We start from the raw sequence: 7,104 nt of genomic DNA on the forward strand, positions 1-7,104 counted from the left end.
GATGTATTTTTTGATGTGTTTTCGACGGTGGTTCTTTTGAAACGTTGTGATCCGTGGGCCTGAGGTCTGTGGTTGTAGTGGGGTTATTTGCTTGTCTGGAGGGGTGGTCGTGGAGATTCATGCTTCGGGAGTAGTCCATATGTGGCCATGTTGTAACGGTTTTCGCCCAATTTTTTCTCAATCTACTGGGCAATTCTCTTCTGCTTAATTATTCGATGTGGCAAATCTTTTGCCTGAGTTTCAATAAAATAAAATAAAATACATATAGCGTATGCCGTCTGGAATTACACCGAATAAGATGGATAATTATTGTAAACTGCATTAAGGGTTTTTGTCCCTTTCAGTAATGCACCATATGTGGTTTAGTTCCATGAAAACCAAGAGGGAAATGTACTATTTTCCTTCACATATGGATGTGATCCTCTTGTCCAGGTTCAGGATGGCAAATGTCCACCATATTTCACCTAAAAAACAGATACAAACTGAAGGAAAATGTACTATTGGATTGTTCATAGTTTAAGAAAATAGTAGAAACTGCGGATTCTTATTTAGGAAAATAGTAGAAACTGCGGATCCGTATATGGCATAGCAGGTGTCCCTCCGATTCTGGCCAGCGTGCAGCAGCAGCCCGCGAGTTGGCGTTACTGGAGTCGGTTCTAACTGCACTAATTAGTACTCCCTCCATCCGAAAATACTTGTCATCAAAATGGATAAAAAAGATATATTTTTCGGATGGAGAGAATACGAGTAAATATTACATGCACAATTGGACAGTGGATAGGATACACACAGTTCCATCATGCTTCTATAAATATGGTAAGTGAAATTTCAACCATAATGTGTTTTTCTCAGTAGTCATGTAGAGGTCACGATGGGATGTTGGGCCTGTAGGAGGGGTTTTCTTGGGGGCTTCCATCCTGGTGACCAAGGTCACCATTGATCCTAATTGTGCAGAATCATTGGCTTGTCAGGACTCAGGAGTCGTTGTTTCTAGCTCGGGATCTTGACCTGTGGAAGGCGATGGTTGCACATGGCTGCTCAGAGTTTGCTAGAGCTATTGATAAAGGAAGTAGAGGAGGAGGACATATAGTTTTCGATCCCGAGCTCACATACATGCTGATTGATAAACAACCAAATAAAAAATAGTTCAATGGAATAGGTACGGTCATACTGATATGCATGCCTGTTTTTCTACTGTAACCAAGGCAACGATAATATTGCTCTATCACCGGCAATCATTATTTCATTAAATCGATCCCAGTTCAACTTTCTAACTCATTTATGTGGTGAGTTAGTTGTGTTCTCGCTAATTGGCTCCTTATAATTAAGGAGAGCTTCGGTACAGACGAACAAATATCAATATGAAGCAAAAATAATCCTTCTGGCAGAGTTCCCGAGAATCCTTGCCCGACCTCACGGACCCATCCGTCAGCATGAAAGAGCCACTCACAAACAGTGCGACATGGCATATGCGTGCATTGTGCAAGGAATTTCTTGTTGTATTACTTAGAGATTTTTCACTTGGCGTATTCTCCAGTAACCAGCTCTACATGTCCCACTTCCCCCTAGAGAAGAAAAACGACCTGTATTTACAAAAAAAATAATTAGAAAGTTTGCTCGAATTCCTTAAATTTAGATACATTTTGGCAAATTTGAAATTCCTTTGAATAATTCCAGGTGTTATTTTGACTAGTATAATTGGTAGCTGGTCCCACCATGGGTCACCTGTTATTTTTCCCAACCCCCCAAAATGTTTGTATTACTACATAAATTTCCATGAAAATGTATTCAATTTGTTTGAGGTCAATGTGATAGATTACTTGTTTATCTGATGAGGGGCTTATAAAATTTATGTATTGACTGGCTCAAGATAAAATTCACAAGTTTGAGAAGAAAAACATACAATTAATTCCATGGCAAAAAAGAAGATAAACTCAGTACAATCCAAATTTATTAGTACATGTGAATTCAATACAATACCAACATACCAACTTAAGGCAGTGAACAAATCCACCAAAGGAAGTACAAACTATAAACATGCAATAGATTGATACATATTTCTGTTCCACCTCTTAACTTCTTACACACTATTAGAGTATTCAGTATACGTATCACCTTGTTCTTCTTCTTCATCCATCCACACGAGAGGATTAAAATATATATGTGAATCCTGAATTCACCGCTGAGAATAATTTGGAACCTTGTCTAACAAAATAAAATTTCAGCGTGTCAGGTTTCTGCGGAACCACACACACAATATATGCAATAATTATAGTTCATATACCTAGGTTGGGTTGTTTTGTTTTGTGCTGCTTGATACCTTCAGCGGCAGTGTGGAATGACTTGTAGCTTTAGCTGCTGCACCTGCACACATGCAAAATCACAAGAGACAAACATTAGAGAATCCATTGACTATTTGGTCATGGAAGAAAAAGATTAGCTGAAGTCCTTTGGAGAACAGGGATGCGAAAGCTAGTTCAAAAGGTGGGCAGGGAATCGAAACAAGTCCGACGTGGATGATGGGGCATGCATGCATGCACACGACGATCGACTGATCGAGTATGTAGCTCAGTAGCTGCTCTTGCTTGGAGACGTAATAGTAAGCTTGAGTGTTTGAGTAGTTGAGTATACTAACCAGTAGAAGATTCCTCTGCCGGCTGTGCAGGTGCGTTATGTGGTGTCACAACTACACGGCAATATCAATCAATTAGAGAGTAGTATACGGATACGATCAGTTTAACCAGTTGCATGCATGCATGGGATTAAGATGTTAGGAGGCTGGCTATGCTTATCAATGTAACATGAGGCAAATTTGGAGAGGCTAGCGATGGTGATAGTATCCAACAGCTCGCGCTAGGGTTCCCCCGCTCCCCTCCCGCCGCCGCCGCCCCTCCCGCCGCCGCCGGCCGTCGGCCCCGCCCCCCGCCTCCGCCCCCTTCCGCCCTACCCCCCTCCGTCTTGGCCGCCTCGCGCCGCCTCCCCGGGAGGTGGCCGGGGCGGAGCTCGCGCCCCTCGCCCGCGGGACCCCGCCCTCCCCATCTCCCCCCGCCGCCGTCGGCGGGCGCCCCCGGCGCTGGCCCGGGTGGTGCCGCCGGCGGCGGGCCTTCCAGTCCCCGCGCGCCCGTGCTCCCTTCCCGGGGCAGGGAGGCGGCGGCGGTGCAGCCCGGCTTGGCTGCGGTCCGGCGGCCCTGCGGTGGCGGCCGGCGGCCGGCGTGGTGACGGCGCCGCTCCTTGGCGGCGGGGCGGCGTGGTGGTGCCGGGTGGCCGTCAACGCGCCCCCGGCCCAGATCCGGGCACGTCGGGCCCATCTGGGCCCCTGGGGGCCGGCCCCCCGGCATGGTCTCGTTGTCTGCGGCGGGGTGAGGAGGAGGAGCGGCTCGGACTTGGGGCGTCGACGTCGATGGCGTGCCGGCAGCAGCGCGAAGGCGGGAGCTTTACGGGCCCACGAGGGCTCGGCCGGGCCTGTGGGCCTACGGGCCTGGTGTGCTCCTGCTATTGCGTCCGGACGGCTACTGTCGCTGACGGTGGAGGTGGGGCCCTCCCGCGTGCCGATGGTGCTGATGCCCTAGTCCCGGCTCTGATTCCTCGTCGTGCTGTTCTCACTTCGCGGTGCCGTGGTGAGACGGCGTGGAGGCCTCATGACTGCGTTGGCGTAGGGTGGTGGTTGGTTTGGTGGCGGGATCCGGAGCGCCCGAGGTGCGGGTTGGGATCGGGGGAAACCCTTGTCGGCGTGGCCAACCCCGGCGCGGTGGCGCCTGTGGGTGCCGCCTGACCTTTCGGGAGGGCGTCGGGGGCTACTCTTCCTATCGCCTCGTCGTGTACCGGGGGAAACCCTTGGCAGCAGCGTCGTCATCGTCGCGATCCTTCTTGGAGGTGTTGATTGGTGCCGGCGCTTCGGAGTCTTGGAGCCTAGTGGATTAGACCGGTGGGCCTAGCGATCGCGAGGCTTCTTCGTTTTTGTTGATCCGCCGTTGTCGGCATTTGTTTCTTTTGCTCTTTTTCTGTTGTTTCTTTTGGGCGTGACTATGCTGCTTCCGCCCCAGCACCTATCCCTGTATGATCCGGTTGGTTGCTTTGTATACAAAGCGGGGGAACCCTTTTTCGGCATAGTATCCAACAGGATGAATACCTTTCTTCCCGGCGTCAGAACTTTTCGGTCGGCACATCAGTATGCATCACTGCATAACAAATAATTGATATGAAATTTAATTGGTTAATGAACGGGACTGGGATAGTACTACTCAAATGAGCAATTGGGATCGGCGGCCGGTACTAACCATCGTCAGAAGGCGATGCTGAGACATCTGGTGGTGCAACATACGTTGGACGGTCATCTGAATTAGTTTTCAGTGGAGGCACTGCATATATATGGCGTGTCAAAAGATGTATATAGAGCTACTCTACATGCACGCAATATACTGTTATGATAAGTGGAGGTTAATTAGCTTACCGTCCGGCTTGCTGTCCATGTTGTTTGGATTTGGAGAACCCTTGATTCTTAACTGGGCGTCTGCAGCAAGTTTGAGCTATTGATGGCCAAACGCTTGGGAAAAGTTCGCCTTTTATAGGCTTATAAGGATTGTGAAATCATAGAAATTGCATGTAATTAGGACGATCATGACGTCTCTCGAGGAAAAATTGTATATTCCACTCTATTTGCAGAACTAATTAATTGCGCCGATGTATACATTCTCATGGGTGGCAGTGTCATTGAAGAATCTTTAATTTGACCTAGTTAGATTTGCTAGGATGTGCTCAGTCAAGAAAATTTATATCGCGTATGCAACCAGAAATTACACAGAATAAAACAGATAATTATCTGAAAGTGTATTAACAGTTTTTTCACCTTTCAATAATGCGCCTTGTATAGTTCAGTTCCGTGACAAACCAAGAGGGAAATGTACTATTTTCCGTCACATGTGGAGGTGATCCTCGTGTCCATGGTTCAGGATGGCAAATGTCCACCATATTTCACCTAAAAAGCAGACACCTTTCCAAACTGAAGAAAAATGTACTACTCCTTATACGCATGGACAAGAGGAAAAACAAATACCATGGTATTGGCTTTTCATAGTTTAAGAAAACATAGTAGAAACTGTGGGTTCATTATTTAGGAAAACCATGTATTTCTCATGGTGTGAACATAATATCCTGCCATAAGGGTCTGGTCGTGTGTAATTTCCTTGATCTTGCCATCAAATTAGCACAAGTCTTAATGTAATAGCTCTCTGGCTAGCTAGGTCTTGATATTCTTCATAGACAGCTATTGGTATGCAGATGGTATAAATAACTGTCATGGTGCAATTTTTCTTGATTTGACTAGATGATGTGTATATATATGGTAGATGTTTCCTTGGTCATTGCATATCAGAGTAAAATTTAATTTCTCAAGACATCAAGTCAAGCCTTTTACGTGTAGAATTTGGACGATATACGTTCATGATCATTAATTGGTCAATTAGTGTTTGTCAATGTCGCTATCTTAGCAATGCCCCACATGATACATATTGAGTTGGATGAGAGAGAAATGAGAAAAATATTTGCCTTCTCTTAGCTAAGAGATGATCTCTCACTTAGAAAGATAAGATAGTTCCATCTGTTGTAAAAGATGGCATTTTGAGCTATATATATATATATATATATATATATATATATATATATATATATATATATATATATATATATATTTCTAGTTCAGTTTTAATCACTCCACAATTTTAGGAGCATGAAATATTAACTGCCAGATATAACAGGCTAAGAGATAATTCATCGTACAATATGTTTCTAAATCTAAATGACATACATGATGTAAGATGAGACAAGCGGTGACCTACCTAATGCCCCAAGTGCAATTAGTACTTCCACCGATAGATTGCGACCTCCTTGAACACACCCACAGACGGAGCCGGCGGAGTAGTAGATAGTCTAATATGGGTATCCCAATATCCCGTCTTTGTTCTTCCACTCAGAAATTGTATGCAAAGTACACGCCATGTTTCTAGATACACATGACATGATAGTGTCCGGTGCAATGACGCCCCCCCCCCCCCCCCCCCCCCCCAAAAAAAAAGCTTGTTGGACTGAAACGTTGACATTTCAATTAATAATGCGATAACAGAAACTTTAAATGGCATAATAGATTGAAACTATAAAATATTTATTTAATACAAGGTACATAATAGATTGAAAATGACATCTTTTTTCAATGCATGATGACATATTGAGGTGCCATGTTTACGCGTTAGTACCAAGGATCACCTACTTTAGTATTGAGTAAAATAAATTACGAATAATAATAATTTAGGCTTATAGCCACTGTCCCGTTTGCATCCCGGGTTCTGATCTAGTGGGCTTTCGCCTTTTTGTTTCACCGCTTCCTCCAACATCGGCCCCTTTCTTGAAACATCTGGAATTCCCGCCCATCCAAATCATCGACGTCCCCAACAACAAATTGCCCACTTCGCTCCCTACCCCTGCTTCTAGGTTCCAACTCGGTCATTGTCTCCCACCATATATAGCACACATTGTTGATGACACACGCAATACTGGAGCAAAGCAAGAGGCAGCAGGGCTGCAAGAAGAAGGTGATTGCAACTCTGCAACGGCATCGCTGCCAACCTACCCGACCGCCTCACCAAAATCACCCTCAGTGTCTTCTTTTAGATTGCCGGTATCTAGCTCATAGGCCTCTCCACCACTTTTACATAGGTCGGTAACCTTTGCACGTTTTCATTCGTGCTTGCTGCTATATGTGTGTCACATCACCCTCCCCCAAGGTCCACCTTCCATCTCCATTTCTCCTCTTATCCATGGCATGTAATACGTACAATGGTGCCCCGATCTTTCGAAGAGAAACATATGTTGATTTTGTTGGAGTTGACTTTGAAGATCCGACTAGAATGTGAGACAATGTTGCGCCTATGTAATCAGTAAACTAACTCCATAGTTTTTATTGACTGGGCCGGAGCAAGATCAACATCACCATGAAGGTCTAATTTCTTGAAGCAATCGAACTATACTATGTAATCTGGATATTGTGAATATTCATAAAGTGGTCTTGGTTTGTGTTAGGCACAAACAAAGTACACACAGTTGCAGCTGTGT

General features: G+C 45.3%; 1 long non-coding RNA gene across 1 annotated transcript; it reads right to left on the reverse strand.

Moving 5' to 3' along the window:
* Positions 1-1,931: 1,931 nt before the first annotated feature.
* On the reverse strand, positions 1,932-4,505 carry LOC123090913 (uncharacterized). The gene is made up of 5 exons (XR_006442669.1): positions 4,278-4,505; positions 4,130-4,178; positions 2,636-2,686; positions 2,285-2,364; positions 1,932-2,205 (listed from the first exon to the last, which is right to left on the reverse strand). It is a non-coding gene; the product is annotated as an uncharacterized lncRNA (long non-coding RNA).
* Between the last annotated feature and the right edge of the window lie 2,599 nt (positions 4,506-7,104).

This window comes from Triticum aestivum, chromosome 1A (assembly GCF_018294505.1).
Source record: "Triticum aestivum cultivar Chinese Spring chromosome 1A, IWGSC CS RefSeq v2.1, whole genome shotgun sequence".
Classification (NCBI taxonomy): Eukaryota; Viridiplantae; Streptophyta; class Magnoliopsida; order Poales; family Poaceae; genus Triticum; species Triticum aestivum.